Source organism: Dendropsophus ebraccatus, chromosome 7 (assembly GCF_027789765.1).
Source record: "Dendropsophus ebraccatus isolate aDenEbr1 chromosome 7, aDenEbr1.pat, whole genome shotgun sequence".
In the NCBI taxonomy this organism is placed as follows: domain Eukaryota; kingdom Metazoa; phylum Chordata; class Amphibia; order Anura; family Hylidae; genus Dendropsophus; species Dendropsophus ebraccatus.
Window position 1 is genome coordinate 56,271,070 of NC_091460.1, and position 27,103 is coordinate 56,298,172.

General features: G+C 42.8%; 1 protein-coding gene across 5 annotated transcripts in view; it reads right to left on the reverse strand.

Moving 5' to 3' along the window:
• APBB2 (amyloid beta precursor protein binding family B member 2) overlaps nucleotides 1–4,671 on the reverse strand; it is a 237,417-nt gene extending 232,746 nt beyond the window's left edge. For 4 of the 5 annotated variants that reach the window (XM_069977565.1, XM_069977564.1, XM_069977563.1 and 1 more), the window contains exon 1: nucleotides 4,580–4,671. The gene's annotated coding sequence lies outside the window, so the exon portion shown is untranslated. The other variant, XM_069977562.1, reaches the window with a different exon arrangement.
• Nucleotides 4,672–27,103: the final 22,432 nt, after the last annotated feature.

Here is a 27,103-nt window from a genome sequence, read left to right on the forward strand (position 1 = left end):
GAAGCAAACTTTGCCACGCCATACAAGAATCTAGGTCATACCATGTGTGACATTTTTTAAAGAGCTTTTCTCTTGAGCTAAAGAAAAAAATGACCAGATGTCTTCTACTTTCTCTATTCTACTACTTTCCATTTGTAATTAGATAGATTAGAGTGTAAACCCTTGTTACTATCAAGTGGGTGACAACTAGAGATGAGCGAAGCAGCTTTGTTTTGCTTTTTACAAAGCAAAACTGATCGCCGTTTGAATCCCGCCGGCTGGCGGCTCTGTGAGGCTGGATAAGCCTAAGGACTGCCTGGAAAACATGGATACAGCCATAGCATTTGCTCATCCTCATCTCTAGTTATAATCCCTATGGAAGTTTTTTTGGCAGCAATATGGGTTGTCACTCAGTAGGGCTTTTCCCTTGTCCGTATGCCATTTAGGAACTTCTCTATGTGACAGAGAAACAGGCCGCAACCGCTGATCTAGGGGTATGTACATATAACCTGTGACACTTCATTTCCACCCATGCTATGCACTAAAGATCTCTAGAGCAAAAGATACTCCACAGTTATTACATATTTTATAAAACAAGTCTGAAAGAATAGTTAAAAGGTCCTGCTGATATCTCCCTTTAGTATGAAAGTATGTTTCTTACCCTCATCCTCTGGGCTATTTTCGTGTACTTTGTAGTTTAATCCATATGCTAATGAAGTGGTTTGGTGCACTTGGGACAGGACTACCAGGCTCAGTGCACAGATCTTCCCCAGCATGCCCACTCTTCTAATGAATATTTATCCAGCACCCTGCAGTGATGAGCACCGGAGGGACGTCACTGCAGAGCGCTGCCCCAATATTCATTAGAAGGGACCTACAGCCTGGGGCAGATCAGTACACTTACGGCAGTAGTCCAACCCCAGTGAACCAAACCACCTCATTAGCATGTGGATTAAACTACAAAGTACGCAAAACAGTGCTGAGGATGAAGGTAAGAAACTTAGGTTTGGTTAGATGCAGCAGAGTTGTTTTCCTTTATTAATCTAAGAAACAAATGGAAAAAAATATTTCACATTTAGGGAGTTGAGGTATTCAATTCCGAAGAAAATTCTATAATAAAGATCTATTTTTGTTTGTTAATAATGTTTTTATATTATATTGTAAAGGGATGAGAATCTAGTTTGGACAGGATGTGAAGAAACTTTTGTAAAGGCTTTATGATCTATAAAGTTATCCACCACTGTGTTATCCACAATACTCCTGGAATGTCCCCTCCAGCTTTGTTACAAATAAAGGCGAATTTAGTATGACCCCCAGCAATAGCCAGCCAAAGGACACCTAACCTAAGCACAGGGGAGGGGGAGTAGGATCAGGGAAAATACCCATAAGGGCATATTGAGTCTTCTCTTATAACGTCAGTGTTAATCCCACCCAACTCTATTTGCAACCAACATACAGTAAATCTGAAATATGTATACAGCAGCCAGACACTGACACTAACTATTGACATCCACATCCAATAAAATGCTGTAGATCTAAAAGAGTTGGTGACATGTTGAATACATCACTAAAATAGCCTCTCTTCAGTACTGCTCACGTTTCCTTATATTCACTGTTAAATAGTGGTTGGTGACTGCTGATCCCAGACACTGTGTCTGCTGGGGGGAGGTGGTGAGTGTTGGTTTACATGGACATGGAGTGTTGGTATACATGGGAAACATCAACTTCCTTTTAAACACACACAAAAAAAATCTAGATTTATTACCGAATGTGGGGTAGATCTAAGAAGGTAGATCTAAGTACCTTCCAGACATTTAGCACTTTGACCCCCAAGCAGCATGTGATGTCATGTTCCTAATCTACATTATGTATGGATTAAATTTTGCAATAATACTGAGTAAATCTGTATGCAACATCAATTTACAGTCTGAAACAAAGCTACATGTAATGGTGAAAGTTGCAATGTACTAATGTAACTTTAAGTTCCCCATTAGCCAAGTGCCACAATGCCAATAATATGATGTGATGCTATAGGTTACTGATGACGTCATACAGTGAGCTGCTGCCCCTACTGCCCAATGCCAGCGATGCTGCTGCTATGTCGGGGATAATATGCAATGATATGCAGTCTGATGACAGAACATTACAGTTATTTAGCCCACATTAGAAATGCCTCAATGCAACTTTCCCCCCAAAGAATCAGATAATAGAAAAAACCAACACTTATCCCAGTATTAAAACCCATTTTTTTTTTCATTATGGAGCTAGAAGAGGAGTTCTGCTACATGTGCAGGTAACTACTTCCATGCTGTACGCTTGTGTGGTCTCTGTGTGCCAGATACCTTAGCCTCTACTCAACTAAAACAATTATGATCAATATATTATCTAAGCAGTGATCACCAACCTGCGTCTCTCTAGCTGGTAAGAAACTTCATCGGCCGTTGGCTGGGAAGTGGTTCTGCAACAGCTGAACAGCCGAAGGTGTAAAGATTGACACTACTGTAAGGGACTGCCCTTGGCTCAAATATCTATTGCATGAAATGTAACCAAAATGCAGTCTCCTCAGTAAGGATCATGGGTCTAACTGGTCACTACTTTTTTCATTTTCTGCTCTGATATGTAAAGAAAATATACATTTTTTTCAGTCCATGTATTAATAGATGCATGTAGCATCACACGTCAGAGCTTTCTGTAGTCACATTTAGCATTGCTGTGCTGAGCACTAACCTACTGTGGCATCAGAGACATCACTGTGACATACTATACTGGACTATTATAACTATACTGTATACATTTCCTCTCAACAGAAAAAGCTTTGATAGCTTCTCCTACTAATATAGCATCTACATGTTTTTCTTACTACAGTACTAATAGCAAAAGAAAAAAAAAATCTTCCCCAAGCATATACAATGCTTTATTAGAGACATTACTACTGTAAAGCTCACAAAATAAAGCTGTATATGGACGTAGGTCTCTGATTACTGTGTATATTGATGGATGGATATACAGTTGTACCCATATATAAAAATATCATAGAGGTTTCCTTAATGACAACCAACCACAATTCTAATTATTAGTAGTAAATAATCTGCAAAACATTATATGACCTCTGATAGAGCATAAAGTCTTACAGGTAACCATAGCTATAATGATCAATATAAAATGTCTTTAGTCTCTATTGAGCATATTCAACACAAATTAAACAGGAAAATGCTCTGTCCACTGGATCATTTTCTCATCCGGGATATAGAAAATGACTAGGGACTTTGCTGTATGTTCTGCACTATAGTCCCCTGGAGACACAAACGCCTGGCCACCAGACAAAAGTGTCATCAGTAAATGGGTCTAGCGGTGACACTGCCTCCCAGAGCCAGGCTTTCCAGAGGCCTCACATACTGTATGCATGCATTATCTGACACCATAACACAGGCTTTCCGAGTGGGCACTGTCACCCTTTGCACTCATACATCACAGCCTGTTACATGGGCTCATCTGTTTTTTCATCCATGTCTCTATAGACGTAGGCAACATATCTACTAAAAGAATCTGCAGCATGATGATGGATGACAGACTATGCCCCAATATATATATATATATATATATATATATATATATATATATATATATATATTAGCTGTAGGCATTCTTAGTCATGTGTAACTAAGATGCACCTATACATCGTATTTTACTCAATTTTTCCTTTGCCATTATGACATCGCCCATCCATAGATGTCACCCATCAAGGACATTCTCAGCATTCACTTCTATATGAGCGTCATTAAACTGATGAACTGTACATACAAGATATGATGGTCTACAGCCTGCGATGCAAGGGTTAATCTTGCCTTTCACATCTCTACATGAAAGGTGTTCAGAAGAGAGATGCAGGTCTGGATGTTTAAAGCACTGAGGATCTGCTTAAGAAACCTTGTCCTCCTTTCATGCTCCCAGCCCTGAGGCCATACATTCCTGCCATTTGAAGACTCAGCTACTTCCAAAGCCTTGCTTTAGCAGTCAGAGGGAGAGAGACCATTGGAGCAGGATGCATAGCACGCTACGGAAAGCCGATCACTATACAACATCTGGATACATATTGCTAAGCGTGTCTCTGAATCTGACCATTCTGAGCATAAACAATCTAGACGTACAGAATTTTGTGCCTATTAACCAAACACATTACAGTATATGTATGTATATTCGTAATAATGACACCATTTAGTTCAGACATATTCTTATACTGTAAAAAGTTCACAACAAGACAATACATTCAAAGTATCAACACATTTTGCTACCAATACGCAACATTATTTTTCACTGTAATAATGCACTTGGCTAGTATTCTGTAAATGACAGAGGTCACTGCTGGAGATGAATTCTGCAACAAATGACACTATGGTGTGAATTTCCAGCCAGGCACCATAACATCAGCAATGTAGCATGCAGCTTACCAGAGCTCCCACTACTGCCTTCTATATCCAGAGTCCTTCTATCTGTGACAAGCCTAACAAATCCTCACATATACAATGTAGTCCAGTCCAGCCATGAGTCCCAGCCTCTCCTCTCCAGCAGTCATAGTGCACAACCATTCCAGCTCACTTACTTTGTATGACTGAGGTTGCTGTCAATGCTCCATCCACACTGCTGGGTGACTGCTAGGCTGTTCTCAGTCTCCCCCACGCAAGAAGCACCAGCCTCAGCAGCCGGAAGCTAATTCCAGCTCACAGCTCTCAACTCAGGAAATAATTCCCAGCCCCTCCTTCCCCCTTCCCTATTTCTTCTTTGGAATGAATAGAACCTGAACTGTGTGGAAAGGGTGTTGGCGCCCCCTGCTGTACACTAGACATACATCATGCATGCTATAAATGGCGCCCATGACATAATACTGACTGGTATCCTACTGGACCTGAAGCAAAGAGACATTTGTTACACAACAATTTAAAATAATGAAACAGCAATTGTTGGGGAAATTTGACAATCATGGTCGTCAACCAATCACGAGACAGGGAGCATCCCCATGACTCTTCACCTGTAGTGCTTGCTGCTTTCTACATTTCAGAGTGACGCTAAGTTTCCTAATACTGTCTATACTCTGGTTGCTGCTAAGAAGAGAAAATAAGATAATAGATTCCCTTTTAATATCTCTTCATCAAGGGTCATGATTTTAGAAAAAAAGGTTTATTCCTAAATGGAATTGTACGGCATATCCACAGGACACCCACTTCTGGGAACTGCTCCTATTTTGAAATCAAGGACCCCTGGCCCCCACCAACTTGGAAGCCAAAGACAGGAGAAAAGGCTATTTTACTCAGTTTACAAAATCTCTATAGACTGGAAATGGGTGTGCGCAATGTGCATAAAAACGCCAGCTCAGATAGTTTCATCTTCTAACCACCTCTGGCAGCTACAATTAGGCCACAAGGAGCCGGGTGGTCCTCCATTATGAGATAGCTGTGGATTGCAGGTGTGGATTCACATTAATGGACAATTGCATAAGGGTGCGTTTACACTGACAGATTTATCTGACAGATTTTGGAAACCAAATCCAGGAATGGATTTGAAAAGAGGATGGATCCCAGTCTTTCCTTTAAGACCTGATCCCTGTTTATAGTCTGTTCCTGGTTTGGCCTTCAAAGATCTGTCAGATAAATCTGTCTGTGTAAACGCACCATAAATGTCCCATATAGAAATATGACTAATTAACCAATTGCTTAGTTTCTGCCTTTTACCCGTATTCATCTATACATATCAGTATAACCATACAGACATGCTCCCCATAGAATGTACCAGTCATTGGTTTGGTTGGTAGTCTTTATGTAAAGACCATAAGCTAGTAAAACCAAAAAAGAGCTGCCACTTGACAAAAAAGAAGGTGCATGCAGTGCTTTTTGTCTGGTAAAATGATGGCCTTGGATGAAAACCATTATAAGTCACAGGGTCTGTCATTTAATGAGTTAATGTAATGGATCTGGCACTAAAGTATATATTGTTTGTTCCTATGATGGAATACAGATGGTCATGCACAGGCAGAAGTGAACCTAGCCTGAGCATAGAAGGTATTTAAGACTATTTTAACATTACTAATGCTGCTTCCATATATTTCTTCTGGCAGATTTCATTTTATTTATAGTCCTGTATCCATTACAAGTATAGCAAGCACTAAGCCTATAGCTCTCACTTCATGAGTCACATGTGTGAAGAAGTTATGTGAAGATGTATAAGTGAGAGGATATTACATAATAGACATCACAGATTTTAACAACTGAAACAACTGAAAGCTAAAAGCCAAGAATAGACATGGGCTTAGAGGTTATATAACAAAAGCCACAAGACACAGCTATGTTAATAAATTCATGCATATATTCTACTTACCAACTTGCTCTGAATATTTTATATGCTTTTCCCATTAAAAATACATATTTCCTTATAGAAATATAGAATACTGCTGGATCAAAAAGATCATCTAGCCCATCTAGTCCATAATTTAGCTCTGTCAGTTCTATTCCTGGTTCTGGTTGAAACATAGTATAAACATAGCCATACATACCACACGGTATACTTTTTATTTTTTTTACTGCATCCACCTGAATGGATATCTGTGCTATTTAGAGATGAGCGAACCTGGAGCATGCTCGAGTCCATCCGAACCGGAACTTTCGGCATTTGATTAGCGGTGTCTGCTGAAGTTGAATAAAGCCCTAAGGCTATGTGGAAAACATGGATATAGTCATTGGCCTTAGAGCTTAGAGCTTTATCCAAGTTCATCAGCCACCGCTAATCAAATGCCGAAAGTTCGGGTTCGGATGGACTCTAACCCGAACCCGGTTCGCTCATTTCTAGTGCTATTCCATCCAGCAGACCCTGGAACATACGTCCTGATCGGAGGTCAAAACAACACATCTTTGGCCTCTGTCGTGTATATGGGGGTATATGGATTTGTTTGTAGGACTACAGTAGTTATAATCACAGTCAACATTTTGGGGTTAGAGAACTAGGACTTCTAGTCATTGCATTTGTAAGACTTTACAGTGTTCCCTTCTCGTCATGTCTGTCAATGCTCGATGGCTATATGTTATAGGCTAGGATCACATGCCTGTGACATAGGTTGCAGTGTGTTGCAAGCATCACAGTGCAGCAAGATGTATTTCAATGTGACTAAATTTTCCTTCACGGAATGCAGGCATGCAACACTGCAATCTTCGGTTATGTGACCTGTGTTGTCATCATTACAGTCCCAGCTTTAGTCCCAAACACCTATGCCTTTTTTGCCAATTTAGGTTACTGCAAAAAGGGAAACATCTCTCTACCTCTTTTGAGAAAGGATTCCCAATTGGAGAACGCTATGGCAGATTTCTAATGAAGATCTTCCTGGGACCTGTAAGCATCACTATTAGGGGAGTAGAGGAAGGGAGTTGAGAAGTCTGTAATGGCTGGAGGTGTTTTCACACATTTCACCTCTGCCTCTTTTCTCCACTAAGCTCTTAGGTTTGAGTTATACAGTTTATTTTTAGTGGCACAAATGTGCTGTTAAGATTGCTTGTGAATAATGGCCTTTTACAGGAATGCACATATATCCTATTACACGGTTATGATTATACCTGCAGCTAAAGCAGAGAGCTTGAGCAAACACAAATGAGCAATGGAATATGTATGTATTCCTAGAAAAGATTATTCTTCAAAGGCAAACAAATATCATGCTAAACATGTTTTGTATGTCTTAATGTTTTAAACGTGATCTATTATAGGTGTGTTTTCGTTCTCCTAAAAAGGCTGTATTATCTTGAAAAACCTATTCCATACACCATATGGCTATGTTCGCACAACGTTTTTTCATCTCCGTTTAAAATGATGTCCATCATTTTGAATCTTAAATAGCAGACGTTATTTAGCTGTCTGGCCTCCCCTTAGTGCAATGACTGGTGTTTGCACATTATTTTAGTTTGGGATTACTGATTGCCCTTTAGGTGTGGCTTAATTGAAAAGTACATTGAATTTAATAGTATAAACGGAGAAAGAACGGCGACAAAAGAAAAACTGTGTGTGAACAACTAAGAAAAAGCGTCCGCTGTTTGCAAAAGACATCCGAAAATAATGATCATGTTCATTATTTTGACATCCGTGGCAAAAACATCCGTTATTCAATGCATTGTGTGCACTGGACGTCTGTCTTCTCATTGACTTCAATGCATTGCCACTGCAGTCAGTTAAATCGCGGCAAAAACGGATGTTTTTTTAAATATAAAAATCGGACGCCTTTTCAATATTTTTGATGTTGTGTGAACATAGCCTATGGATGTCATAAAGAGCATTCTCAGCTTGACATATCCCTATATGAGCTTGGGCAAAGACATTGGAACATACAGCAGCTTGTGATCCACTGTTCTGACTATGGGCCCTATTCCACAGTAACGATAATCGGCCGGATCGGCCACATTTGGCCCCATTCGGCCGGTTATCGTTCGGTGAAATAGAGAGAACGATCAGGCGATGATCGTGTCATCGGCTGATCGTTCATTTAGGGCCAGACCTAAAATCATTGTTCCCCCACCGAGCATCACTACGGTTGAATAGTGGTGCGCGGCGGGCGACCGACGATTTGACAAGCAGCAGCATCATACATTACCTGTCCAAGCTTCTTCTCCGCTCTGTCTTCATCCCCGGGTCCCGCGTGCTCTATCTTCAGAATGGCCGGTCAGCTGACGGAGCGCTCAGCCAATCAAAGGCCGGGACCGCCGTGGCCTGTGATTGGCTGAGTGTGGCCTGTCAGCTGACCGGCCATTCTGAAGATAGAGCGCGCGGGACCCAGGGATGAAGACAGCGCGGAGAAGAAGCGTGGACAGGTAATATATGATGCTGCAAGGACATCGGTAATGATGTCCTTGCAGCCCTCGCTCAACGATCATCGGGCCGTGGAATAGGCCCAGTAAACGCCGCTCGCAGATCGCCGCTCGTTTACATTGTTGATCGGGCCCTCCTCAGCCCGTGGAATAGGACCCTATGTTTTACATGGAAAATCATTCATGTCACTAGCATACTACATTTCCCCTGTAGTGGCCACTGTAAAAGAGATGAGCATCCAACGGCCACTTGTTATCTATAAAATTCAACCACACCATATGGAGAAAAGCATTAAGAAAACCTAAACATGGCGCCTACATAAGCTTTTAGGGCATCCGATTTTTAAAAATAGGGTTTTATTGAACAAAGCAGTATGCACATGAATACAGTCCATTATAACACAGATACATTGGTGCAGCCATCTTGTGACCCGGATCGCCAGCCACAAGCAGCTCAGACTGCAGGAACAGCCAGGTACAGTGCCATTTTACCACGCAAGGTTTCACATGGTTACACAGAATACAGACACCTCAACAAAGGTGTAGATGACACCGAAACAATTTGGTGCAATGGAGGGGAGATTGCCACCTCCTCCCCGACTGGTCCACTTCTCCTAACGAATATTTGAGGGGTACTTCAGCACTCATGACTGCAGATTCATTAGGAGGAGGCAGGAAGGCCAGAGCAGATCAGTGCACAGAGTGTGTTGGCAGCCACGCCCCCAGGACACCAAACCGTCTCATTTGCATAGGGATTAAACTACAATTTTAACAAAAATGGCACTGAGGATCAAGGTAAGGCTGGGTTCACACTATGTTTTTGCAATCTGTTTTTGCGGAAAACTGATGAAAAAAACAGATGCAACTGTGTGCATCCGTTTTGATCCGTTTTTTCATTGACTTACATTCTAAAAAAAAAAACGGATCCAGTTTTTTTGACGGACACAAAAATGGGGTCGGCCACGTTTTGTGTCCATAAAAAAAAAAACCAGTTGCATCCATTTTTTTCATCCGTTTCTTGCAAAAAATGGATTGCAAAACGTAGTGTGAATCCAGCCTAAGGAAACTTACCTTCATCCTTAGCATCCCATGCACTATAGGAACATAACAGTATGTTAGATGCATCTACAATAAGCTGCTGTTAGTTTCTCTTTAAGAGCTGGGGCTCAATACTTCTTTATACTATAGGAGTTTACCACTGTTTCACAACATTTGTTTATCTTACGTTTATAACATTGTAAACTATAATTTATAGGTTGAAAAAAGATAATAAAATAAGTACTGATGAAATATGGATTTTAATTTCTCTATCTATGAACCACAATCAGAGTATATGCTCCTGTGACACCTTCTCTGTCTCCTGTGATTGAATGCAGGAAGTCATACTTTACAATGCATTCTCTAGAATAGAAAAATTTTGTGAACTGCTACTTTAAATTTTTTTTATTTCACATTTTGTACACTGTTATGAAGGCTGCCATATTGCCTGAGCTGTTCTTAACAGCATTTAGTGATATGCTTTACAGCAATGGACATAGACGATAATAGACAGACTGTCTCAATGAGATATATGTAAAACATTACTTAGCATGCTCTGTGACCTGTGAAGAGGTGATTCCACAGGAAGCTGTATTGTCTCCTCAATCTACTGGTGTCACATGTTGCTGCAATGTTGTACAGATCCCTTTACATCAGCCTCCTCTATTTACTACAGACACAACAGAGAGTCTCAGCTTAGTTTTAGTGGTGAGAAGGAAAACTGCAGGATATGAGGATTATTTTATAATATAGATAGAAAAATGGAAAATTAGAAAAAACTTCACAAAAAAATTCTTAAAAATTATGTTTAACCCCTTCCCGCATGCGGGTGGGGAAGTTCAGAGGGGGGGGGGGGCGCAGCGAAGCCCCTCTGAACCACCACGATCCTGGGTGCCGCTTGTAGCTGGGACCGTGGCAATTAGTGGCCACGTTCCGACCGTCGTGCCCGCTAATTATCATTTTAAATGCAGCTGTCAAAGCTGACAGCTGCATTTAAAATGCTGCTTGGCCACATCCCTGGTGTCTAGTGGGGGGTATCCCCCACCCCCTCGACGTGATCGCGGAGGAGCAATCCCCGCATCTGAGTCCGGCCGGGGTCTGCGCCATAATGGCGCTGATCCCGGCTCGGCATTCTATTGCATTCGGCTGCAGCAGCCGAAAGCAATAGAGTGCCTATCTCATGGATCTATGCAGTATACCTATACTGCATAAATCTCTATGAGAGATCAGTGTGGCTATACTAGAAGTCCCCCAGGGTGGCTTCTAGTATGTGAGTAAAAAAGTAAATAATTGTTTTTTTTATTAATAAATAACCCCCTCCCCTAATAAAAGTTTGAATCACCCCCCTTTCCCCATTTTATAAATATAAATAAATAAACATGTTTGGTATTGCTGCTTGCGTTATCGTCCGAACTATTAAATTATCACATTACCGATCTCTTACGCTAAACGGCTTAAGGGTAAATAAAATTCCAAAGTGCAAAATTGCGCATTTTTGAAATTGAAAAATTGTAATAAAAAGTGATCAAAAAGTCGCATATGCGCAATCAAGGGACCGATAAAAAGAACACATCATGGCGCAAAAATGACACCTCAGACAGCCCCATTGACCAAAGGATAAAAGCGCTATAAGCATGGTAATAGAGCGATTTTAAAGGAACATTAATTTATTAAAAAAGTTTTAATTTTTTAAAAGCCATCAAATAAAAGTTATACATGTTACATATCGTTGTAATCGTAAAAACTTGAGGAACATGCATAACAAGTCAGTGTTACCCTAGGGCAAACGGTGTAAATACAAATACTCTCCAAATTTTTAAAAAATGCGGGGGGGGGGGGGGGTCCAATTTCATCACACATTTAATTTTTGTCTGGTTTCGCAGTGTACTTTATACAAAAATTAAGCCTGGCGTTGCAAAAAAAAAATTAGTGGCGTAAAAAATAAGGGCTCATGTGGGTCTGTAGGTGAAAAAATGCGAACGCTATGGCCTTTTTAACACGAGAAGGAAAAAACAAAAGTGCAAAAAAAAAATGTGTCCAGTCCTGAAGGGGTTAACTTAAAAACATTAATTAAACAATAAGTCATTTTCTGATGGCACATTCCCTTTAAGGAGGCAAAATACACTTGTATGGAAGAGGCTTATACTTTTACTGTATTACTGTCCATATAGGAGATATTTGCTTCAAGACAACAGTGAATAGTTGCAGCCAGTGATCACCGCATGTGGGTATAGTTTTGCCAACAAGCAAAGTTCCTAATACAATCTCCCCCGTTTTGTAAGTTATACTTCTTTGACGACAGAGAGGCAGAAATTAAGTGACAGGATATGAGGAAACTATTTTTGAATACTTATTTTTACATTTCTCATTGTCCTAATTGTCCTAATTATAAATAATCTGTTATGTGCACAGACCCTCTCGCAATCTGACTAGTAGAAATAATGTGATCAGTTTAGTTAAGCCTATAGCAACAGTGACATCTGCTGGCCACGTTATAGCAAAACCAAATGTGGGGCAACAAATATGCTGTCATGTAATTTACTTGAGTACTGCGAGTAATTTTCTTATGTAACTAAACATTAAGGGTTGCTTCACGCATACAGGACCCGCAGCAGATTTCATGCTGCAAGTTCCGCAGCGAAATCTGCTGCAATCCTGTGTGCTGTCATTTTCTAAGGGTTTACATACTCACAGTAGATTTTTCATTCCATTGCAAGTATGTAAAGCCCTTTCCACTTAGCCCAAAGCTGCCCAGATCATACGTTACCTGCCCTAGCTCCCTGGTGCCCAGCTCAGCCAATCAGTGCGCTGCCCCAGACTCCTAGAGCTGTGCGGGCTTTGGCTGCTGGAGAGGATGATGGCAGAGGGATGCTGAGTGTCCCTCCAGTGCCCTGTGTCCCTCAGTGTCCCCCTGCCATCATCCTCTCCAGCAGCCACAGCTCGCACAGCTCTGGGAGTCGGGTCGTGACATCACCATTTTATCCAGGAAGTGAAGCCTTGATGCAGTAGTAAGTGCAGGGAAAAAGCACTTTATGTGCATTTCCTGTAATAAGTGTATATTGGGGATTTGTATAACTTTTTGGGGGCAATACAATATTTTTGCCAGACTTCTCCTTTAAGTGGGAAGGGACTTTACATACAAAATGACAGGACACAGGATGTGAAATCCTCTGTGGATCATGTATGTGTGAAGCTACCCTAAAAAAATGTTTAGAAATATTCTATTTGTCACACTAGCCACAAGAGCTGGCATCTCCTGATTTTGCAGGGTCAAGAGTTATCTTCATAAGGGTATGTTCACCGTAATGTAAATCCTGTCTGCCTCAGTGTGTCAATGGGATGCCGCATGCCTCTGCCCTCCGCTGAAAGAATTGACATGTCAATTCCGCCTGATTAACTCAGTTTGAACATACCCTTAGGGCCAGTTCACACTGAGTACATTTGGCTAAATCCCGTCGGCCTCAGTGTCCCGCAGTGTTCGTATGAGAAGTAGCGCATGCCTCCATGTCCTCCCCTTTTCGCTCAAGGAATTAACATATCAATTCTTTGAAAGGAGGAGAGCGGAGGCGCGCAAGCCCTCCCATAGAGTCTCCATTTGACAATGAGGCAGGTAGGATTCTGCAACGGAGAGTTCCGCCACGGAATTCCGCCAAATTTACTCAGTTTGAACATACCCTTAGGGTACAAACACACACTGTATACACAGCGTATTTTCTGCTGCGATACGCAGCAGATACGTAGCAGATTAGATCTAAATAACTGAACACAGCATCAAATCTGCACCATCAAATCTGCTGCAGATCTGCTGCGTATACGGTGTGTGTTTGTACCCTTGGGCTGCAAACACACACAGCTTTTTTTTTTTTTTTGGGGGGGGGGGGGAACTGCCACTTTAGTGTTTGTGCCAAAACCAGATGATCCAACATAAAAGAAAAGTAGAAGTCCTCCCTTTATATAGTACAGGGATGTTAAACTCAGGCCCTCCAGCTGTTTCAGAACTACAATTCCCATCACACTTGGACAGCCAAAGCTAAGGCTTTGGCTGTCCAGGCATGATGGGAATTGTAGTTTTGTAACAGCTGCAGGGCCTCAGTTTGACATGTCTGATATAGTACATCTCATTTGAATCCGATTCTGGTTTTGGCACAAAAACTGCTGTGTGTGTTTCCAGCCTGAAAGGGGCATTCTGACCAGAATGTTTTACAGAATGTTTTAAAGTGGACTTGGGCCGATTTCAAACTAAAAACACAATGCAAACGCACCTGGCCTAATTGACTGCATCTTTTGTACTGAGGGCTGCTGGTCTTTCATTCTCCATGCAACATTTTGTTCTTGCAGGAAATACCCACCCAGACAATCACTAGCTGGGTCACCACTGTGGCTAGTGATTAGCTATGTGGCTCAGGAGCTTTAGGAAAGGCTGCCTGTAGGTATTACAGCAGGTAAGTTTGCATTATTCTTTAACAATTCTAAAACATTCTGTATGGTAGGAAAAACACTTTTAAGTTTTTGCTTTTTTTTAATGAAGAAAAGCCCTGCCAATGCGTTCTACCAGGGCATATGGACATGAAAGAGGGGAGTACCCCGCTCTGGACACCCAACTATGAGCAGGAATGGAGATCAGCTCTAAACAATGGCCTAAATTCTGGTGAACTCAAGCTATCTTTCTATCCCATGAAAGGTGGTTTACCCAAATGGCTGCCATATAGTACTACATTTTCAGCCAATGCCTGCCTGGCCACAGACTCCCCAGGCAAAATCATCTTTTAGGCAGGAGTTCAAGCAGCAAATAACTACATTGAAGGAGCTGCTCCATAAAAGTGACTGTCTCAGACCCATTTTCAAGTAAATAACTGGCTGTACAGTTAGTCCTTGTGCCTGCAGATAAATAATTTACATGCTATGTCTGGCAGTCCTATGCACGTTCACATTCAGAGTCACTGGCAGGATATGCCTTTTGCATTGACTGATCCTGTACTGTGACAGGATAATTGAAATAATCCGTTCCTGTCACAAACCCACAATCACATCACATATATTCCCAAAGTCCCTTGTTCCCAAATTTAGAAGCGCTACTTCTAAGTTCAAAGAGTTGCTAGGAAAGTCTGTAAGGTAATTATATCACAGGGATTTCCTCAGCATAATGAACTTAGACATACAGTATGTAGACAATGCCAAAGGTAAAATAATCACCCCAGCAACATATTTTAGGTTTTTGTCCCCCCGATCCTATCTGCTTTTGTACCTTTACTTAAAAAAAAATTACTAAACACGACATGTTATTTCCCCTTTAACCAGTTATTCACCTATGGAGCTATGTATGGCTTTATATTCTGCACCATGATTTGTAGTTTTTATTGGTTCCATTTCAGAATTGGTGGGACCTTTCAGTCACCTCTTCAGTGCAGGATAGTGAAAAGAAATGACTGTCAGAATGACTGTGACTTTCTGCACACTACAGTAAACAGATTGAAGCTACCTTATCTTCTCCCACATTGTAGCACTAGTTCCTGGTGTAACTGCCCTGTTCTGTTGCACCTTTCCCTGCACTGTGCCTCCAAGCATCGCCCCCAGTATGGGAGTAAAAAAGCAGAAGCAGAACTGGGCAGTGCATTAGGCGATGTAACCAAGCTGGTTGTATAATCTTCAATTTTCCTGGGGAAAAAAACTAAACAAAACAGTCACAGGAAACAAAACTAGTAGAATTAGAGCTGTATTTAAATGGCAAAGCACTGGGATCCATTCACACATGGAGGATCTGCAGCAGATTTGATGCTGCAGATATCAATGTAACTAAATGATGGAACACAGCATCAAATCTGCTGCAGATCCTGTACGTGTGAATGAGCCCTAAAGGGATGTTCACATGTAATATATACAGAACAAATGTTTTTAAAATCGGTTTCATAAAATCCGTGGCAAGTCCGCATGTGTGAATGAACCCTAAAAAGAAAATATTGGAATGCTTCTTTAACTTGTTAAAATGATTTACTTTATTTTTTAGGCCGGTTAAAAATCACCAAAACATATTGTAAAATATTTGTAAATCTTATCTACTTTTAAATCTATAGCTCATCATCAGATGGAAAGGAGGCCCCAAACTGAACTGAGGATCACAAATAGTACAAATATGCCCAAAAAATATAAGCAAATAAACAACACCAACACCTGTTCTCGGGCCTGCCATATAAATACCTGCCCATGATACCACAGTGTTGGTGGACAGTATTCTGAATGGTCTGTATGTGCACCAAATGTGATTTGGGAACCTACCCTTGTTCATTATATCTACTTTTGGTGAGTCATGGTGGGTTTACACAGGCAGATTTATCTGACAGATTTTGAAAGCCAAAGTCAGGAATGGATTTGAAAAAAAGCAGAAATCTCAGTCTTTTCTTTATGACCCGTTCCCAGTTTATGGTCTGGCTTTGGCTTAAAAAATCTGTGAGATAAATCTGCCTGTGTAAACGCACCATAACTTAACTGCAATCAATTTCTCCCAGTTGTCAGCCATTTTAGATCTGGTTGACTATGATGTTCCATAATGGGACGACAGAAAGGAAATCCTTCTTTCTACTATATTTTAAATATCACCAGCTCTCATAAGCCTCAGATACATATTCGTGGTAGGTTTACAAATTGTACATTTTAAAGGTTTAGTTGCTTATCAGAAAATCAAAATAACTCAAAAATAAAGCAGTCCATTTCCACAGTCTTTAAATTTGTCTATCATATATTTTCACAGAAAGGAATTGCAAGCAATTCATCAAGCCTGATATCCTCTGTGAAACGGAAAACTATAAGCGCCTCTGTCAACATGCAGGAAATTTTATACTAGGGCAATCTGTAAGATGGCCAATAAACAATTTACTAGCTCATGTAAAGCGTTTCCACAGTACAAACTCCCATAACCAAAGCTTGGGGGGGGGGGGGGTATTTTCCAAGAATGCAGCTTACAAGGACATTTAGGAAGGGCATTGCCATCAGTTTCAACCATCTCTTTAATGGATGCACAGGTTATGTTTATTTCTTCTCTATGGAGAGGGGTAATGGTGCGTTTACACAGACAGATTTATCTGACAGATTTTTGAAGCCAAAGCCAGGAATGGATTAGAAAAGAAGAGAAATCTCAGTGTTTCCTTTATGACCGGTTCCCTGTTTATAGTCTGTTCCTGGTTTTGGCTTCAAAAATCTGTCAGATAAATCTATCTGTGTAAACGTACCATAAGTCGAAGCCAGGCAAATCTAGCGCTGGCTTATTGCTCCAAGAACTAAAGGTGTCACAAATCTAGCAATACTTTTATCACCTAAATTCATCTTCCGGAGAGGTGGGAGGCCACCATACACCATGCAAAGTATACTATATAATACGAATACCATACTTATCCCATATATATATAAGAAGTATGGGCACCTTTAAGTCACCCTAAACAACCATGTTTCTAATAAATGTTTATTACAAATGCAGACTCTGTTAACACTGTATATATTCAGACATCCTGCATAGTCTCATTCTGCATTTGAGATGTATGGTGTTTGATGTATACATATGCTTTATTTTTTACATCTGATGACAGTACTTATTGTGCACAGCTGAAGAACAGAGAAGTGCTTTTGCATATGAATGGTATCATTAGACTTGCTTGTCTGGCAGCAGTTACTTTCCTGCTGAAACACTTGTTATTCAATAGGCATTTCAGGTCATTAGGTAACATGTATAAACATTTTTTTCTAGCAAGGTGTTGCTTAAAAAAACGTAGCTGCTTAAATGCAAAGATAGGTTGCCAGAAGAAGGGGAGGTCAGCTGGTACCCATGATCTTAGTACATAAATAAGGTACCAGAAATTAGCTTTATTATGAATACAGAACCAATTGCCTAATATAAATGCAGTGCCAAAAGCAAGCATTTAACATAAATACAGCATCAAAACATAATTACAGCATAAATACAGTTCTAGAACCAAGCTCATCACATACATACTGCACCAGAACAAAGCTCATAACCTATATAGCACCAGGACCAATCTTATAACACAAAACACTGCACCATAAACACACAACCATAAATACAGTACCACAACTGTGCCCCTTAACATTAATGCAAGAGAACCAAGTTTGTAATATAAAAACAGCATCAGAACCAGGATCAGGAATAACATCAGAAACAAAATAACATAAATGCTGCACCAAAACCAAAATGACAACATAAATACAGTACCAAAGCCAAGGAGTCCAGACATTAAAGTCACTGTGTCCTGTGAAAAATTATGACCAAAAAATGTAATTTGGCTCCTACATTTTTAGACTTATGAGCTAAATGTTACAAAAGCAATGTCTTTAATAGGAACCTGTCACAGAGGATGCAGGCACAGAGCCTGTTCAACCCCCCGATGCAGCCCCCGGATACTTAGCCTTTCTAGGGAGTCCCGCTCCTGGAGCCGGTCCCGGGACGAAGATATCAGTGCCCGAAGCCGTGCGCGCGGTGTATGCAGATTACCTGAGATGAGTCCGATGCCCATAGAGAATGAATGGAGCCGTCATTCTCTATGGGCATCAGACTCATCACTGCAGCGCGCGCGCACGGCTTCGGGCGTTGATATCTATACATTACTGACATGACCCCCGGCAGCATGGCTATGCATGAAATTTCCCTGGACAATTAAAAATCTCAAGCCCTCTCATACTGATCAGCTGCTGTATGTCCTACAAGAAGTGGAATATTCTTTCCAGTCTGACACAGCGCTCTCTGCTGCCACCTCTGTCCCTGACAGGAACTGTCCAGAGCAGGAGAGGTTTCAGTGGGGATTTGCTACTGCTCTGGACACAGTGGACAGTTCCTGTCACAGACAGAGGTGGCAGCAAGGAGCGGTTGAGTTTTCACATACAATGAACTGGGCCATGCTGCAGGCAGTTGCAGCAAATTCAATGTAACTCTGTAGCCCCAGCCCAACACACTGTGTGCCATTAATATAATACTATATAATGTTTGACCCTTACCTTACCGGGAAGTATTGTTTAATTTGCCATTATTTTATGAGGGTTAATCCTCAGTAATACCACTCTTTGCCCAGTGGCTAAAATAAAACGTAACATTTATTTTCAATATTTGATTAAATTGTTTGAGGGCAATGTGAATTAAGTGGTTTAGTCAGTAATGAATCTGATCTATTTATTACCTAGTGACTATAGACCAACAGATACCAATAGTAGGAAGGGGGTACCATATGCAGAAGAGCGATTAAGCTCCAGACACATTCTCATGCTAGGTATCATGTATTCTGCCTCCTGATTAGGGATGTCACAATACCAGAATTCTGAGTTCGACACCGATACCAGCTTTTTTTTTTATCTCGATACTTAATACCAATTCAATACTTAATAAAGTTTAAAAAAAGACGCTTAAAAATACAAATATAAGCACCCCCGACTGCGGATATAATGCCCCAGTCCCAGGACTGCTACATATAGTAGCTGACCCCTGCTGCCCTAGGCACTAAACCTGAAGCCGCGCCATCTTCACTCACCAATTAGCATCAGGATTTTCTAGTTTCTGAACATCATATTAATATCTGATCAGTCTTAGGCTGCGTTCCCACATTTACTGTACGTCACCACATGCAGCCAAAACCAGACCCTCACGCGGTAACCAATAGGTGTTCATTTATTTCTGTACACGTAGAAACATTGTTTAAATAGCATTTTTCATGGTTTTTAACTGCTTAAAAGATGACCTGATCACAGTACCGCCATACTGTGACTGGATAACACCACATACCAGACTGGTGCGCACAGGATTTATGTACATAAATCAGCGAAGTGTTGACGATGCGGGGACATTTTTAAGCCCGGCGTAGAAAACACCGGAAACAGGGGTAAAAAAACAATCAAACATAGTTTTTACATTTACCATCCCTCCAGAGTCTGTATCCGTTTGAATTTCCCGCTGTTTGCAGGTCTCTGAACCTCCAGTCGGTGTCTTCATTTTTTCTTCGTTTCCTGGTTTGGGCTTTCCCATGATGCACTTTGTCTCCTGTGATGTCTAACTGACTCTGTAAAACTGATGGCTTACAGCTTGTTCAGCCAATCAGAGGCTGCCCTAACAGGGCTTAGACCTGCCTCCCTCTTGATGATGTCATTGTCACAAAATGGCTGCCACAGAGCAGCCTGGGGTCAACAGTCATTAGGTAAGAATGAGTTTACTTCACTTCCTGGTGGGGGAATTGAGGGGGGGGGGGGAGAGATAGGGAAGGGGGGCAGATAGGTGATTAAAGGTACAAACACACACACCGTATATGCAGCAGATACGCAGCAGATCTGCAGCAGACTTGGTGGTTCAGGTTTGATGCTGTGTTCAGTTATTTAGATCTAATCTGCTGCGTATCTGCTGTGTATCGCAGCAGTAAATAAGCTGCGTATACGGCGTGTGTGTTTGTACCCTAAAGCATATTACAAAGTTATATAAGTTTCAATTACTGGGAAAAAGCTTTTCGCTGGAGTACCCCTTTAATAAATGTCCCCTTATGTGTATACACTCCGGCTGGCATTCCCTCTAGCTGAAGCACAATGTAAGCTAAGTATTAATCACGGCCGTGTTGCAAATCGGCAACAACGGCCGTGGTTAATACTTAACTTACGTTGTGTGAACATGGCCTTAGTCGCTGGGGAAAGAGGGATATTACTGAGGATCGATCACCATAGGGAAATAGCAGATTAATATAATACTAAAAATAATACTGTATTCCCTGAACATAATACCAGCATACTGTGCCCAGATTATATGAGCTTCCTGAACACATTACCACATACTATGCCCAGATTACAATACTCAGCCTTCTTAACTGCTTAAGGACCGGGCCAATTTCGATTTTTGCTCTTCCATTTTTTTCCTCCTTGTGCTTAAAAGGCCATAGCACTTGCATTTTTTCACCTAGAACACCACATGAGCCCTTATTTTTTGCGCCACTAATTGTACTTTGCAATGACAGGCTGAAATTTTTTCGTAAAGGACACTGCGAAACCAGAAAAAAATCATGGTAAAAAAATGTGTGGTAAAATTGAAAAAAAAACGAACACGCATTTTGTTTATTTGGGGGGTATTTGTTTTTACGCCGTTTGCCCTGGGGTAAAATTGATATGTTATATATGTTCCTCAAGTCTTTACGATTACAACGATATATAACATGTATAACTTTTATTTTATTTGATGGCTTGTAAAAAAATTCAAACCATTAACAAATATATGTTCCTTAAAATCGCTCCATTCCCAGGCTTATAGCGCTTTTATCCTTCGGTCTATGGGGCTGTACGAGGTGTCATTTTTTGCGCCATGATGTGTTCTTTCTATCGGCACCTTGATTGCGCATATACGACTTTTTGATCGCTTTCTATTACAATTTTTCTGGATATGATTCGACCAAAAATGCTCAATTTTCCACTTTAGGATTTTTTACGCTTACGCAGTTTACCGTGTGAGATCAGGAATGAAATAAATTAATAGTTCGAGCGATTACGCACGCGGTGATACCAAAACATGTTTATTTATTTATTTATATTTATAACATGGAAAAAGGGGGTGATTCAAAATTTTATTTATTAATAATAACACTTTATTTTTATTTATTTTTTTACACATATACTAGAAGCCCCCCTGGGGGACTTCTAGTATATACACTTTGATCTCTCATTGAGATCTATGCTGTATAGTTATACAGCATAGATCAATGAGATAGGCGCTAGATTGCTTTTGCCTACTGCAGCCGAAAGCAACCGAGTGCGGAGCCGGGATCAGCGATCCACCCCACTTGACACCAAGGAATCGGCTGCATAAAGGATTCAGATGCAGCTGTCAACTTTGACAGCTGCATCTGAATTCTTAATTAGCGGGCACCGCGATCGGACCGTGCCCGCTAATTGCTGCACCTGTGCCGGGCTACATGCCGCACCCAGGACCGCGGCGGTTCAGAGCAGGGTCGCCGTGCGGCCCCACTCTGAACCCCCCACAGCGGCCGCAGGGCGTAAATATACGCCCGCGGTCATTAAGGGGTTAGTATACTACCATACATTGTACCCCCTGAACAGTGAAAACTGAACACTTACTGTGAAAATCTGCAAGTTTACCCTCAATGTGCATCCCGAAAAAATGCCTACAATGTGCCTGTAAAAGGGTGTAAATATACACTTGGTATTAACTGGCCCCAGCATCCAATCACAGCTCCTCTTATATTTTACCAGAGCTGAAAGCTGAGCTGTGATTGTTTGCTGTGGGCAGTTTACACCAGGTGTATATTTACACAGTTTCATAAATCTCCCCCTTTGTGTCTATGAATATATTTTTTTTTTTTAAAAAAAGCTAAAAATATGTTTTGTCAAATATTCCATACTCTACCTATTGAGTAATAACCCCACCACCACCACCACCAAGAGGAATACAGTGGTACCTTGGATTACGAGCATAATTTGTTCCGGGACCGTGCTTGTAATTCAAATCCACTCTTAAACCAAAGCAACTTTTCCCATAAGAAATCACTGATATGCAGACAATTGGTTCCACATCCCAAAAATTGTGATTTTATATTCTGAATAACATGTAAAACAAATTAAACAAACATTAAAAACAGCTGAATATGTTATATTATAAGTTACTATACAGTAAAGCAATCAACATGTGGTGTATAATATAAAGTATGTGCAGAAACCTGAAAAACAGCAGCAGTTTGTAGATACAGAATAGAACTGCAGATCCCCATAATGCATTAGTGTAGTACATCAGGCTTAAATAAAGAAGCAGGGCTGCTGTCAGTGGTCTATGTGGTCACATGACAGCAATGGGGAAGGGGGAGTGTTGAGCATGGATCAATCAGGACTGACAGAGACTGCAGGGATTATGAAGGAATGGGCAGGACATATGTGGGCACACACATGCATCGCTCTCTGTCCGGGGAGAGAGGAGTTACAGCTATGGAGAGATTACCTCCACAGTCCTGTCCCCTGATGCAAGACCCAGCCTGAAGTGGATCTGCTATGATTTGGAAGGTGAGGGAGACTTCCTGGGTCAGAGTACAGGGCTGTAGACCCCGCTATGCAGGCCATGCCCCACCCAGTACAGGGAGCTCTTAAACCAAAACAATGCTCTTAAACCAAGTCACAATTTTGAAAAACTGTGAGCTTTTAAACCAAAACGCTCTTAAACCAAGTTACTCTTAAACCAAGGTACCACTGTATTCACCTGCCTAGGACATCTAGGATATGCCGTGAATTCACATCAGTGGAAATTTGAACTCTGGACCGGCAATGATTGTGAGAATAAATATGAGGCAGTGTTGAAGAGAAGGTGCATCCCTTTCTGAATCCTGGTTGCAATTCCCTATACTCAGGTCAGGTGGCCAGTGAGTGCTGCTGTATAGGGAAAAACAGTGGGGATGCTGCACAACATCATTCTCATGGTAGGGATCCCGCAGGTTGGACTCCCAGTAAATATAAAGTGATGGAAATACTTTTTTAGGCCTGCTTTAGCAAAGCATACAGGAAGTGTTTCATCAGCATTTCTACTGCATCTGTATTTTGTACAGTAAACACTGATGGACTGTCATCTTCATAGAAAGCTGAATTACACTTTGGGACCATGTTCACATTTAGTATAACACTAAACGTTCTGTGACCCGGCCGGATGACAGAATGGCCTGGTGTTACTGAAGATCATCCCGGCTGGTATTGCAGTACCGGCCGAATGATCTTCATTTCTGATTAATTGGTATGAGGGCGCATCCCAATTCACCGCATCATACAATGGAGCTTGTGGCTGTGAACTGACAGGTTCTCTGCTGCCGCTATTCAGCGTCAGAAAACTGATGCTGTTAGCGATCCTGGCTGGAGCGTATACTAAGTGTATACACTCCGGCCAGGATTCCATTTATTCAAATAGAACGTGTGTATTGCAATTTGCAACAACGGCCGTGATTTCTACAACACATACGTTGTGTGAACATGGACTGAAAACAGAGGCCAAATACTGTAGCTAAACAAGGTGATAAAATACCCATGTAATACGGATCACATACAGGTACATCAGTATTTTAATCTTTCCTCATAGACATCAATGTGATTATTCTGTCCACAAAACTGATAAGGTTAGCACATGCTGCATATTTTAAAGCTAATTTACCACCAGGTACATCACTTTGGGTTTTTACATTCACAGACTGGCGCAGCGCCAGTGTATTCCTGAGCACCGGCCCACCCAGAAGCACTTGGGGGTGGGCCCGCTGGCCCCCAGTGTGAGGATCTCCCCTGTGTGACGCGACTCCATTGATTCCAATATAGGACGTCTAATGGTGTCCTCCTCTGTGTCTCTGGTGCCTTTAGCTGCCTCCAGCCCACTCAGCCAATTACTGAGATGGGACAGCGCCGCAGAGAGTGATTGTGTGAGCGGGCTGTCAATCTCCAGACAAGAGTGATAGGTTGCTTAGCCAATCACTGGCTATGGCGCGGTCCCATATCAAAAAGTGATTGATTGGTTGAGTGGGCTGTCACTCCAGAGAAGAGAGTGACAGCCCCCTCAGCCAATCACTGGCCAGGGCGCTGTCAGTTATTGGCTGAGCAGCTTGAAGGCGGCTGAAGACACAGATAAGGACACGGGGGAGCGCGGACAGGTGAGCATTTTACTGCGTGCAGAATTGCCCGAACTATTAAATTATCACATTCCTCAACTCGCATGGTAAGGCTGGGTTCACACTATATTTTTGCAATCCTTTAAAAGGCAAAGGAAAAACGGATCGAAATCCGCAAAAGTGCAAAAATGCTAATTTTTGGTCACATCATATTGCAGTGGATTTGATAATGTGGATCTGCAGCAGATTTGATCTAAATAACTGAACACAGCATTAAATCTGCACCATCAAATCTGCTGCAGATCCTGTATGTGAACACACCCTAAGCATACAAACACACTGGGCGTAACCGAAGCGGATTTCTCGCTGCAGTTCTGTGCATTGTACACTCTATGGGCAGACAAACTCGCAGCAGGATGGGAATCCCGCTGCGAGTATGTCAGCAGACCGCCCCTTTAACCCCCAAACGCCAGAGCGTATACATCACCTTCTCCCAGCTCCGGGGTTCCTGATGTCTTCACGTCCTGCTCAGCCAATCAGTGCGCTGCGGGAGGGCAGCGCACTGATTGGGAGCCCCGAAGCAAGCCGGAGCGTGGAGAAGGTGATGTATACGCTCTGGCAGCGGGGAGTTAATGGGGTGGGCTGCTAACATACACGCAGCGGGATGGGCATGCCCATGTCTGCCTATAGAGTGTAGAGGGCACAGAACTGCAGCGGATCTCGCTGCGAATTTGCAGAGAGAAGTCTGCTGCGGATACGCCCAGTGTGTTTGTACCCTAAAACAGCTTAACTTTTGAGTACTAAGCAGTAAAGTCGTAAGCTGGCCGTACAGCAGTGCCACACAGCCTGTCAGCAGCTTGTATAGTGAGCTGCCCCATACAGCATTCCCCCCAAAGTCTGTCAGCAGGGTACATAGTAAGCTGGCCGTACAGCAGTGCCCTCACAGCCTGTAAGCAGGGTGTGGCCCCTACAGCAGTGCCCTCACAACCTTTCCTCAGGATGTACAATAAGCTGCCTGTACAGCGGTGCCCTCACAACCTTTCCTCAGGATGTACAATAAGCTGCCTGTACAGCGGTGCCCTCACAGCCTGTCAGCAAGGTGTGGGCCCTACAGCGGTGCCCTCACAGCCTGTCAGCTGGATGTACAGTAAGCTGGCCGTACAGCGGTGCTCTCACAGCCTGTCAGCAGGATGTACAGTAAGCTGGCCGTACAACGGTGCCCTCACAGCCTGTCAGCAGGATGTACAGTAAGCTGGCCGTACAGCGGTGCCCTCACAGCCTGTCAGCAGGATGTACAGTAAGCTGGCCGTACAGCGGTGCCCTCACAGCCTTTCAGCTGGATGTACAGTAAGCTGGCCGTACAGCGGTGCCCTCACAGCCTGTCAGCTGGATGTACAGTAAGCTGGCCGTACAGCGGTGCCCTCACAGCCTGTCAGCTGGATGTACAGTAAGCTGGCCGTACAGCGGTGCCCTCACAGCCTGTCAGCAGGATGTACAGTAAGCTGGCCGTACAGCGGTGCCCTCACAGCCTGTCAGCAGGATGTACAGTAAGCTGGCCGTACAGCGGTGCCCTCACAGCCTGTCAGCTGGATGTACAGTAAGCTGGCCGTACAGCGGTGCCCTCACAGCCTTTCAGCTGGATGTACAGTAAGCTGGCCGTACAGCGGTGCCCTCACAGCCTGTCAGCTGGATGTACAGTAAGCTGGCCGTACAGCGGTGCCCTCACAGCCTGTCAGCAGGATGTACAGTAAGCTGGCCGTACAGCGGTGCCCTCACAGCCTGTCAGCAGGATGTACAGTAAGCTGGCCGTACAGCGGTGCCCTCACAGCCTGTCAGCAGGATGTACAGTAAGCTGGCCGCACAGCGGTGCCCTCACAGCCTGTCAGCAGGATGTACAGTAAGCTGGCCGTACAGCGGTGCCCTCACAGCCTGTCAGCAGGATGTACAGTAAGCTGGCCGTACAGCGGTGCCCTCACAGCCTGTCAGCAGGATGTACAGTAAGCTGGCCGTACAGCGGTGCCCTCACAGCCTGTCAGCAGGATGTACAGTAAGCTGGCCGTACAGCGGTGCCCTCACAGCCTGTCAGCTGGATGTACAGTAAGCTGGCCGTACAGCGGTGCCCTCACAGCCTGTCAGCTGGATGTACAGTAAGCTGGCCGTACAGCGGTGCCCTCACAGCCTGTCAGCAGGATGTACAGTAAGCTGGCCGTACAGCGGTGCCCTCACAGCCTGTCAGCAGGATGTACAGTAAGCTGGCCGTACAGCGCTCCCCCCACAGCCTGTCAGCAGGATGTACAGTAAGCTGGCCGTACAGCGGTGCCCTCACAGCCTGTCAGCTGGATGTACAGTAAGTTGGCCGTACAGCGGTGCCCTCACAGCCTTTCAGCTGGATGTACAGTAAGCTGGCCGTACAGCGGTGCCCTCACAGCCTGTCAGCTGGATGTACAGTAAGCTGGCCGTACAGCGGTGCCCTCACAGCCTGTAAGCAGGATGTACAGTAAGCTGGCCGTACAGCGCTCCCCCCACAGCCTGTCAGCAGGATGTACAGTAAGCTGGCCGTACAGCGGTGCCCTCACAGCCTTTCAGCTGGATGTACAGTAAGCTGGCCGTACAGCGGTGCCCTCACAGCCTGTCAGCTGGATGTAC